The following is a 13475-nucleotide window of genomic DNA, read 5'->3' as shown; positions in this document are numbered from 1 at the left end:
AAAATTGAGAACAAGAACAGTAAATACTAATAATCAAAACGAAACTATACCTTAAAAGGATCTAAATTGTGCCCATGCAAACTGGCATATTTTATGCATCTACAGACTGGAGAAAGTGATTTTGAATTTCTGTTATAATTTTTTTTTAATCTTAAACCTTTTGTTGGAATACGAAGGCTGATATTGTTTATGATAGACTGACAATCAATATCATCCTTGATCACTTTGCAAAAAAAAATTGATAATCAGGATTTTGACGTCTAGAATAAAGGTTACAACAGTTAAAATATTTATAGGTAATCTCATAATTGAAGTCAGGGGAACTGGGTATAAATCGAAAAGCACATAATGAAATAAATTTTCTTTGAATATTTTCCAATTTAACCGAATCAGTTGAAGTAATGGAATTCCAGGCTACATATGCATATTCAAGTTTAGATCGAACTAAAGTAAAGTATAGAATTAATAGAGACGCAGGAGTAGAAAATAATAATAATAATAATAATAATAATAATAATAATAATAATAATAATAATAATAATAATAATAATAATGATGATAACTATAGTTCATTTTTTATCTTAGAAAATTTATAAATTTCTTAATTATCATTCAAATGTTTGTAATATTTAAGAAATCTCTAAATCATGGTTCTCTTTTGTAATCGTCAAATTTAATGCTTGCATTCTTGCATAACGTTGGAAAGTATATTTACTTTACACCGTTGAACACAGTACTGTACCTGGAAATATTTGGACGAATAATTATAGGCCTAACCCCCGGAAAAATTAACATTAACGTAACTGCAATACAGAATATATTTCAAAATTTTCAATTTAAAACTCCTACAAATGTCGTTATATGATAGGCGTAGTCTAAATTAGAAAGAAACATAACATTATGAATATTTCCTCCCTTTATTTGCTCTTGTACTGGATCATTAGCCTATTATTTATGGTTCCATATTTCATGTCCTATTGACATTGATAATGTTGTTTTATGTTTCAGACAATGGGATTAATCTTTGGTTGCGGTTTCGTATTGTACGTATTTCCACCATTTTACGCAACTCTGGTGGTAATTGCGTGTAGTCAGTTCGAAAAACTAAGAGCCATGCTCTCAGATATGAAGCAACAAAGTACGTCATCTGTTCTTTCTACAGAAGATGGAGATGAAGAATTCAAAATGCAGAAAGAGTTGTTTATCCACATGCGTAGGCAACTGCACAACTGTATTCGTCTTCATCAGCAAGTTCTGAGGTACGCTCCATAAGATACTGGTGTGAAAAACAGTGCGTGTGAAGATTGTGTTATTATGTGAATACATTTTAAACTTTCAGGGTAATGAGAGATAATCAGGCGTATCTTGTGATTTACTGTCTCCAATGCTTCGGTAAAAGTAGCAATGTTAATTTATTTAATTATACTTTTAAGTGAAAAGCATACATATGTAGAGTTCAGATCCTACAGAGGGCTATGAGTCCAATCGTGCGCAGTGACAAGCATCAGTATGGATTGCGCCTAGGGCCGCATCCCGAAACAGTCACAGTCCACTCGTCGAGCCGAGGAAAGAAGCATCGCGAAAGCCAAGGCTATATAGCCTGCCGAAGAATAGTGAAATCCGAAATGTGTATACGATAGCTCCTAACTCACGGCATTCGCTTACGCGAAACGAATAAACCGGCAAGATGGGACGGTTAAAGGTGATAGTATTCCTATTTTCCTAGTAGAAGATGGTCAGAAGGAAGTCGGATGGTGGCTGAGAGTTTTGTAAAGTTAGGTCAGAAAACGTAGTTCCCTAAATCTAAAGCAGGAGCGACTCGTGATATTTTTTTGTTTGTAGGATATGAAATTGACGATTGATGACCAAGACAGAAAAAACTAATAATAATAATAATAATAATAATAATAATAATAATAATAATAATAATAATAATAATAATAATAGAGCATACGGAATTAATTTCTTACTACAGTTAAATTCTTCTGAATGATCAAATACAACTTCAGATATTCTTTCGGCAGTCCTGTCGTCTGAAAGTCCTGTTAATTCTTGTGTTCTATTATAGGCAGCTTATTTGATTTATTTTTATGTAATTCTGGTTTTTATTCATTTTACTTTTATATTATATCATTTTAAATTATTTATTATTTCGTTGATTCTATTCTTTCAAAATGACCAATGAACTGCATTTAAGGAGGCTACAAGGGTACCTACTTGAAAATTCGTATTGTAGTCTCTGACAGGGTTTCCACACCACCACCCAGAAAGAAGGTTCGTAACATTTGGATATATGGTCAATAAAGGTAATTTTAGGTTACTTTGTTTATCCTATCACGATAACCCTTTACTCAGGCACTTTATTTTTATTGTTTTAAGAGAAGTTTTTCTTTATTGGTTATATGTTTATATTTTATAATGGATTTTCTTATTCTTTGTTGGTAATCCGATTTTTTATTAATATAAGTTATTATACATATATATAAATTAATTATTTAAATAAAATAACCTAATTTACTAAAGAATAGGGTTATTTATATTATTTACTTACTAGTTTTTAAGGAACCCGGAGGTTCATTGCCGCTCTCACATAAGCCTGCCATTGGTCCCTATCCTGAGCAAGATTAATCCATTCTCTATCATCATATCCCACCTCCCTCAAATCCATTTTAATATTATCTTCCCATCTACGTCTCGGCCTCCCTAAAGGTCTTTTTCCCTCCGGCCTCCTAACTAACACTCTATATGCATTTCTGGATTCGCCCATACGTGCTACATGCCCTGTCCATCTCAAACGTCTGAATTTAATGTTCCTAATTAGGATTATTTATATTATAACAATTAATTTATATAAAATACAGGTTATCTATAAATAATACAGCATTACTGTTGAAAGATAGAGGTGTGTCAGCTAAAGTCAAGCCATACCCCGTCCTCTGCACCCAACCCTGTCCATAACTTCACTGCTACAAAACAAACCGTTTGCTGTAAGATACTTGGATGCTTCCTCGGAAAGTATTCCTAAGGTTTGAGATGTGCAGTGGCGACAACTCACGACAGAAAGTGGAAGTCTGAAGAAAATTATTACATCGGGACGCATTAAAAGTCAAAATCTGTAATTAAAATGTTTTCTATCCTCAGAGGCACGAAATTAAACTGTAGGATCATCCTCATATCCTTCATGGAGGAATCGCCACTGATCTAAAGTGCAATTTCAAATTCTAAGACGTATTTTGTTTCAGTGCGTGTAACATTAATAAAATGAAAGAAATATTAAGAGAGCAATAATAGAGAATTAAAAAATCGTATTAGTGTAATATAATCCTAAAAAACTAACTGATGTATTACGATCAGGTATTAACACAGCTCGTGCGGCACCTTACAGCACGACAACCTTACAGCACGTTTGCGCTACACCTAAAAAAAATTACGGATATTTTGGTTTAAAATACAAGTTAAATTACTGTGGTCTAAGTACACGATTGGTATGATGATCAACTGTAGTGAGTTTCTCATCCAACTATAATCGTTTGTAGGAGTCTCATCGTTGACTTGCCAAAGTAAACGACCGTACTTCTTATGGAGACTGACTTGATCTTGGGTATCTCTACGGGGCGAGGGGATGAGAGGGGTGTTGTCCACTGTGGAGTTTAAGGGCCGTATTCATAGACATTTTAGCGCGGGCTTCCGGTAGATGATCAGCGTTTTTCGTATTCATAAACCAGTGTTAGCGATAGGATATGATTTGAATTCTGTACAAGTAACCAGTGGATAGCCGGGGCTAGCTTAGTACGCTCGTAGCGCGTGCTGCGAAATGTCTCTGAATAGCACCCTAAGTTGTTAATAGACGAACAGGAAGGTAAAGGAGCTTTGAAAATGGAAACAGATGGCAGTAGCTGATGAATGACAATGAATGAGTCCGAGACAGAACATGCCCGCCCTGCGACTGCAGTTAGGCGCGAAAACAAGTTTTTTTTAGGGTAGAGGGTGAGCTCGTATTTTATTGATGCTTTTGCTTTCCGTTTCACTGCTGTACTTGAGTCGAATTGGTTGAGAGCAAGTGGTGGCGCGTAAGAAGCTGTTTTAATAAATTGTGTTGTTTGTGTTATTCTACTATATGAAATAGACTCTAGTTAAGATGAATACAATTCAATCTTTAATAGAACATCCATTTTCATCGCGCAGCTTAGAAGAGAAGTGTGAGATTAAGCGTCTTGGTAGATCGACATCGAACTTGAATTTTCGCAGTGCGTGAAAACCAAAACCAGGTCGTTTAACAGAAAATTCCATTGTGACGCGCACGAGAAGTTTCAGTGGTTATGAAATAAGAAAATCTTTGTCCTGTTTTCCTTGTGTTTTGTTCGGAGGAGAGTAGGAAAGCACCTTTCAGCCTCTGAAGTCATAGGGATTGTTAGTAACATTTCTAGTAATTGTGTACACTCGCCGAAAGTTGAACATAAATTGTCTCTGAAAATTTCCATTAGAGACACACAGCCTGAAATGTTTCTGAACTCGTCAGTGCCATAAATAATTGAAAGTTCAGTGCGAATATTCCTTTCATTTATGAACGGATACGCTATAATGACAGAACGAAGAAACTCTTATGGGAAAACATTGCGGAAATAAATAGGTGAGTTTTTGCAAGTTTTTACGACTGTAGCATGATAAACCTAATATTTTGTAGTAAGAAAGTAAACGAACAAAATTTTGAAGCACCAGCCGCCACTCACGACAACCATCTTCATACCAAACCCCCATTCTACCCCAAAAGATACAATTGTTCCTAAGAGAGACGAAAATATGCTTGTGAGTCAATGCCACCATTTCAGAGCTGGATTATACTGTTGGTGATATGTCTGTGGCCATTTATTTTAGGGTACATCCCAACACTTTCCTTAACGCTTTTGGAAAATCACGAGATAACTACAAGCAGGATGAGTTGTCTCAATTAGGAAAAGGAGAATTCGGAATCTTTATATTAAACGTTCTGCCAAACTTGCGAATTATGAATTTGGAGATGATGTTTTACATAAAATGGCAAAGTGTTATGTTGTGTAATATGCGATAAAAATGTGCCTTGTGATAAAAAAAAATTCAGCATGTTGACAAAGTGCAAGGAATAAATGAAGTTACTTAAAAATTTGTACTTTTAAACAGTAATTGTGTTATTTGTTGATACGTTACAGTAACAGAGTGATAGTGGTACTTCCGGTAACGCATTTTACTCGGATATGTAAGATGGTGGTAAATGAAAAAATAATATGTGAAACGACGTTAAAATAGACAGCTCTTTAGAAAATTACATTAACAACAGAGTGCCAGACATTATACTGTAAAAATGATTTGAGTGCGTGATATGTGAAATTGTGAGTAACTTTAAACATGAAAATATCTGCATACTAATTATTAAAGAAGTTGATGAAGCAGGAGAAAGAAGTATTTGTTGTGCTATTGTATGCACATGGAAAGGAAGTGCTAAAATTTATGTATTTAATATAGCCTACAGATTCTTTACAAAGTGAAAATAATTTTAAAAAAATCTGCAACATTTTTCCAGAATCAGTTAAAATAGTTATAATCAGATTTAATGAAATGCGAGAATTGTTTACTTTTTTCGGTAATGCTGATCCATACAATGTAGAAACAGGAAATACGTTAAAAGCGTTGTATCTGAAATTACTTTATTAATATATATGTTGCTCAACAGTAACATGTGAAGATCTGGATGTGAACAAATAGGTTTCGAAAAAGAATTTCCATCAGTCGATAAATTTACCATATTACCCCTACCTTTTTACTACTTCAGCCGTCCTCAACCAGATGGAAAAATCGGATTGTAGCCGTGTTATATAGTACGTACTACAGGGACATCATTTTATTTTTACTAACATTTTTAATATTAACTTGCCTATACCGCTGGATCAACGCCGTTTGCTACTCCCTTCCACGACTGGAGTTCGATGATACTGGCGTAATATACAAATAAATCACTTTACTAGGTACAGGAGTGAAGAAAAGTAGTTCATCCATTTACTTAAACTAGGAAATATCGCGCTTTTGAGTTTGATCATTTTCATTAGGTTTTTGTTTAATAAAAATACAGTACAGTATTAACAATGAGTGTTTTTACTCACGAACTGAGCTAACCATGTGGACGTATTCATTATGCAGTGTATATTATACTGTCTACAGCACATTAGCGTACAATATTGAGAATGAAGTTAAATTTAAAAATAACCATAATATGAATATTTAAACCCATTTTTTAAAATGATGGACGTTTATTTCGATATAGTCTTCAGTTCTTTTGTGCATATTATCGCACTATAGACTATTGTACCTAATTTCAAGTACCAGTTTCGTCCTCCGTACTAGTAACTCATATTGAAATAATTCTGTACCTACTTTATAAAAGAGTACGTTACGTACTGTAAATTCAATCATCACTTCTGCCCGATCCGAAAAGATAAAATTACTCAAACATACTACTACTGTCTGTCCAAGGGGTTTTGTCGTAGGGTCGTAGAAAGGGGGAAAATCACGTGACAGTTAATTACATAACGAGGCCCTTTCATTTAAATTATTTTAAATCGTTGTATAATATTACGTAGACGTCCAATTCCTAACAGAAATTAATGTTTTCAGACAAGAGCTAAGAAGCCCAGCCACTAGCTGGCGAATAAAAGCAGGTGGGGGAAACTGGGATGCGACGTAGGCAAATGGACGACAGTACCTGTCCGAAAATAATTCATTATTGAAAGCTCTTTCGTCACTGGAAAACGCGAACATATTTTTGGAACGTACTGTTTACTGTGACAGTAAGGCTACTATGACTGTATATGCCGTCTTGGATCTGTGTGGAGGACGGTTGAACTTCATTAGTAGAAGGGGTGGGAGTAAAGTACATTAAAAACTCAGGTACAATAAAAATTGAAGTAAAAATAAAATGATGTCCCTGTAATTTCAATAACTTTCTCTGAGGAACAAAGTAAGGAACGAGGAGCTACGCAACCGTACCGGCATGAAAGACGTCCTAATCATCGCAGAAAGCCTGAAGTGGAAATGGGGAGGGCACGTGGTAAGGATGGACCACAGAAGATGGACGCATAGAGTCACATTGTGGGATCCCAGGATCGGCAGAAGAAGAGTGGGACGCCAGACAAGTAGATGGGCCGATTTCTTCAAGAAGAAGGCAGGAGCACAATGGACGAGCAGAGCAAGAGACAGACAGCTATGGAGAGATCTAGAAGCAACCGTCCCCAGTGTGTAGTGTGGTGCCAATAGGGAACTTACAAGTGCATATAGTGTTTAGATTGTGTACATAGAAACGAAGTAGTGCAGCCAAGTTCGCTGATATCACTCCTTAGGACCAGCTCACCTAAGAGTGAAGTATACTGAGCCAAGCCCTGTCAATCAAGAGGCCCTAGCAGGATAAATTTAGTATTATATTATTTATTATATTTCAATATAATGAAAATTCTGTAGACTTCGTCAAAAGTGTTAATGAAAACTGACATGGTGTGAAATATTTAATAGATTCACAATCATTCATCAAAATTTCCAACAATTATTATTCAAATAGATACTATAAATCACTAACTTCATCATTCCATATACTCGTATGGCAAATACTCTAACTTTGATACTGAATGCCGAAACTCAAGGTGTAGAAAAGAATATGTTTAATAGATTTTAACAAAAATCAACGTCACAACAATGTTAAATACGCTCACCTAAGGGGAGACCTATAACAACCTTGATTAATTTATTTCAGTATTATTTGTATTTACCCTGGTAATAATGAACAGTTTGACTCGTAGACACTTTGTTTTTCAGCATTAACTTCCTATGATTGTATGATAGAAGATTCCAAGAGAACGTTAGGATGTAAACCTTCGGGTCCCCCCCTCCTACCAATAATGCATAACACAATATTAATACGGTGGTTGCTGATGTCTGCGATACAACGAACTTTTTTGTTGATTTCGAGTTCGTTATCTTTTTTTCTGATTATTATATGCTTATATAAGACGTGTTAACTCTCGCTAAGTGTTTTTATATTTCATTTTATCAGTTTTAGTTATTATTTTATTATCGTTAATATTTTATCTTTTATTATTATTATTATTATTATTATTATTATTATTATTAATTAATTAATTTGTATTACTATCTTTGTATTATCTCCGTCATAATAATAATAATATTATTATTATTATTATTATTATTGTTACTATTATTTCTATAATCGACATTATTATTGATGTCTGTAAAATTGATGTAGACTCTACTGGATTGAACCCGAGCACGAGCAAATGCTCATTTCGGGTGCTATTCAAATATACCATTTCAAATATAAATTATGAATAAATTTGAATTTGAATTTGAATATGTATCGAAGTGATCTCAAGTGAATGAGAAAAATTTACTTTCTATCAAACACCGGTGGAATAATGTGATGTTAAGACGGTATCCTTTTTCGATGACAAAAGGAGGATTATTACAGAAGAAAAACTTACTACCATTTTGGTCTGTGGAGAAAGTTCCGGGCTTATACCACGTATACCGTAGACCATGTACACCGGCCGCAGAAGCCTACACCAACACTTTACTACCATTTTCCCTACAAACTGTAACAGCAATAATTATTCCAAATTAAACGATTTATTTAAAAACATATACATTTACCTCTTTTAAAATAATACTAGGCCTAAATTAAATATTTACGTAAATATTTAGTAATTTAATTTTACATACAAACCCGGTCTCTAACAATGAAATGCTACCTTCAATACCAGATTATATCAGAGCGCTCATCAACATAAAAAAGTAACACTGTTTTCTAGATTTTAACTCAACTGGCTATTTTTAGTGTAATAATGGAATAATTTCAGCTCTATTTTAATGTAGAGAATCTAATTAAAATTTGTAAATATCTCCATCTTTGAAATTAAACCACTTCCGTCAGTGAGTATTTTTCGAATACTATTTTCTTACTATTAAGTCACTTCATCGTCAGATTAATTCACTTGGAATTCATAAATAGACATGCGAATAATATTCATGAATATTTTTTCTCTCCAGATATAAATTTGTTTAAATAATTTTATTATCCAATTCATTTGCCGTGTCAATTACATACATTGATATAGGCCTACTTTTTTCGCCAAGTCTGAGTGCTATTCAGTATATCTTCGTTGTTCCTGCAATAACTCCTATGTGCAAAATATAAAAGCTTTCAGTAGGAAGAAAGAACACATTCATTCATCCTATGGCAGCCGTACATAGGAGACGGTGAATTCTTACATTTTCGAAACAAATAAATATAATTACATATAGGAGATTTTATTATTTGCTGTATCACTATTTAAGTTATTTAATAGAGCAAAAATCTGAAAATCGATAAATGTGTCACATAGGAGTAATAGCAGGAACAACGACGATATATAATAATACTTTTAGTATGTCTATCACTAGTTTATTGAAACAAATAATAGTACGTGAAGGAGTGCTAATTATTCTATAAAAACTTTTTTTTTTTCACAGATACAAGAACGAATTGGAGGAGACGTTCAGCATTTTGTTTGTCGGGATATTTCTACTGCTATTGGTTGCCCTTTGTTTCACAACTTATTCAGCAGCACTGGTAAGTGTATTTACTTTACGTAACACGTGACATTCAATCGTCCATTGCCTATCAAAAATTTAATTTAGACCATTGTGAATTTAGACTATTAAACTTAGGTAGTAATAGGCTTACGCCCAAAAAAAAATTATTCGTAACAAGAAAGAAAAGTCACATGAACGTAACGTCCGGAAATGACTGATTTATGAGTTATTCGAGAAAGACAAATAGTGGTACTTTAATTCAAACAGATTGAATACATTTATGGCCAGTTTTTCCAAGTAATGTTTAATTTGGCTTAACAAATGTTAAATTAACAGCTGGTTTATTTTTAACGTTTTGTTAAGATATTTTCCATTTTTCCAACATAATTTTGTTTAAAATAACCTACACTTAACTTTAACTGTTGTTAATACTATTCTAACTACTCAACAGCAGTTGGTAATGATTTTGCATATATAAGATAACTTCTTATTGGCTGATATTATTATTTAAATTCTGTACTGTAGAGTAAGTCATGAAACATGTGTAAAATCGTAACCTGTTACAGTAGCCATGATTCATACAGTATAGAGAGTTGATAAATGAAAATTGCATTGACTACTATTGAATAATAATAATTATTATAAGTATGGTTATATTTTATAATACTAAATATCAATTTCTGTTTAGAAAAATCTCAGCATTATGACCACCAGGTGACAATAATTACACGAATGTGTGTGTAGTCAACTATACACAAAACCCCGAGGAGAATTCCGTATCATATAAAAATCTCTAATTCAGGTCCATGTATAAATTATATGTAATTTCGTCCTAAAGAAGCAATTGCTGCTGAAAGATTTTATTGTTTACTCACTGCGTATTTTGAAGTACTATTGACATCGGCTATAGTTGAAGAGCCAGTAACATAGAATCTAGAGTTAATAGTAGCTGGTGAATTGGAACAAGTGGCCTATTTCTGTTTGTAGGATATTCAAATCTGACTTAAATTTCTTGCCACGTTGAGATCGCACATTTCCTCAATATTAAATGGATAATAGCTCAGCATCGCAATAAGCGTCAGTATGATAATCAGTTGACTTATAAAGATTATCTTCCCTATATTAATATTCCAAAATATCTTTTAAATTATATATTACCAGTCTTATGGCCGGTTTCACAAAGCTTCATTAAGGTTTTAATTATTCATTAATTTACTTACTGGTTCATTAAATCATTTTTATATCTCACCAAGCATCTTTAGCCTAACGAACCAGTAAAACTATCATTAAATTTAGTGATAGAAATTTCCGTCTTTAAATTTTTAATCATTCATTAGTTGCAATATAAAATGCGGAACGTTTCGAAGCAGAATTGTTATACCTGGAACTGCTGGAAAATTAAGAGTCAAATGGAGATAATGTTAACCATTTAAAAACCGATCATTTTGAAAATTTGAATGACACAAAAATTCACAAAAGATACCGCGTCACGAAGATCGTGGTACCGGTACTAAAAATTTTAGAAGAAACTGATCATAGGTTAGAATATCATAAAAACGGCTGAGACAAAGCTGAAACTAGTCAACTAAGTAGCATACAACTGAGTTTTATTTTAAGACATGAAAGTGATTATTATAACTACATACCGGTACCTAAGAAATATTAGTAAATTAATACATAATGTGCATTGAAACATAACAAAACTTGATTGGTATATTAACTTTCATTTATTAGAATTATATTATAGCTAGCGATAAAATATGTTTGCATTGGCTTTAAAACAGAAGCGAAAGAGCTGGATTCTTGGAATTTATAATCGTTTTCTTTCCGATGGAAATTTAATTTTCCAGCAGGATAATTACCCCGCGCACACCGCCATAAACGTTCAAAGACGGTTCACGGAAAAGCATGAAAAAGAGGAGGATTGACAAATATCGAGACATCCCACCTCAAAATCCAGATCAGTTCTGGGATCAAGTTCTGGCTACCTGGAAAGATTTCACTAAGGACCAGAACTATTTCCGCGATCTGGTGGACTCAATGCCCCGAAAATGCCAGGCAGTGATAGATGCCGGTGGCATGTGGACAATGTATTAGATCCACATGTGTATTTCTTTTATCTTTCTTTAATTTGTTTGTTTATCTTTGTTTTATTTCGGGAAGAAAATTGATCTCCCAAGAGTTATTTAAATTCTCCTAGTGGAGCCAGAGTTGCGAAATAATTCGTTCCAGTACACAAAATTTAAAAAATGAAGAAAGGTAACATGTATAAAAATTAGTTACGTTAATAAAAAAAGAAGTTATCGCCGAGAATCGAACACGGGCCCCTGGGATGGCACTCCAACTCGCTACTGACTACTCCATCGAAGAGTCATGACGTACTTAGCGCGACGAGGCACATATAGCTGCTAGGCTTTAAGTCTTAGGGAGACAGCGCACATAATATAAACGTACTCGTGTAAATATTTTAATGTTCAGTACTAGCTAATGTTTCATTTGGACTGATTTACTGAAGCTTGGTGAAACCGGCCCTTACTCTAAACATTCCTGAAAGAGAAACATGACATGTTATTTTCACAACTTTTGACTGAACAGCTGTGGTGTTATCCGCCATGTTTAACTGTTTGTTAAATGAGTTAACGGCCTGAAATCCTACATTTAAAGCTAACAAACGGTTAAGAATCTGTTAAGCCAAACTGGTGTTGAACAAATGGAAAAACTGTATTTAACAAACTGTTGAAGGTTTAACAGTCGTTAAGTGTTCTAACAATACTTGGACAAACCGACCATTAGAGTGATATATTAACAATGTTTTAAACTCTCAATTCACACTAAACGCAAAAAAGTCTTCTGTCTACTTCAACGCACACATAGACACATCAGATCATAGACTGTCCCACTCTTTCACTCCTACAACACGCTGATAAAGTGTCTCTTCATTTGAAGAGTTTATTGCATAAACTAGGCTTTTAGGTGTCCCCACAGATGAAAATATAAGGTAGGGCGAACGTGCAGGCCATGGAACTGGTCCTCTCTTATTTATCAATTTGTCATGCTTAGGGATGGAGATTTTTAGTAATTTTAAGTCAGAAATTTATCATTTCAATTTTGACACACATATCCTAGCATTTATAGATTCGTCATTTAAGTTTAAGTTTATATTGTAAGTTCACAGGGCTAACGGCTTCGAAGCTGGGTACCTGGTTCTAATGAAGTGCACTGGTAGCAATCTAAACATGGGGGCATGAGATAGTTACTCTGCCTGCCATTAAAAATTCACTTCACTAAATCCCCAAGGTAAAAAAAAAGTCATTTAAGTTCTGTAGCATTCTCAAGAAAACTCGTGGACTCTTTGATTAATGTAGGTAGGTAGGCCATGTATTTTTAAAATATCGATGTGGAATTAAAATTATACTGACATAGACATACTAATTATTCCTATTACCTGGTTATATCATGTTCATGTATCACTGACACCGTGTAAAGAAATCATAAAACCTATCTGCGAATTTGCATTAACATAATATAATGTTTTAGTATTATAGTGTAACCTACATTTTCTGCTTTAATCTTCTTGAACAACAAATATAGAAGAAATAAAGTTAATGTTAAGCCAGACTTGCAACTTGGAATATCTACAATTGACCCAGACTCTGCAAAATCTGTCAGCTCCAAAGCAATATCTACAATCCATTGATAACCTTATTGTAAGTAAAAAAAATCTGGTTTTATTTTTGACAATAAATAAGTAATATATAATTCAAAATAACTTTGTATTTATATATTTTCAGACTATGTTAAAATTAAAATTTAATATCGCTGTCAATTAATTGAAGATGTTTTATGTTTTAATTCACTATATTACG

This window comes from Periplaneta americana, chromosome 8 (assembly GCF_040183065.1).
Source record: "Periplaneta americana isolate PAMFEO1 chromosome 8, P.americana_PAMFEO1_priV1, whole genome shotgun sequence".
NCBI lineage: Eukaryota > Metazoa > Arthropoda > Insecta > Blattodea > Blattidae > Periplaneta > Periplaneta americana.
Note: the sequence above shows the minus strand (reverse complement) of the source record.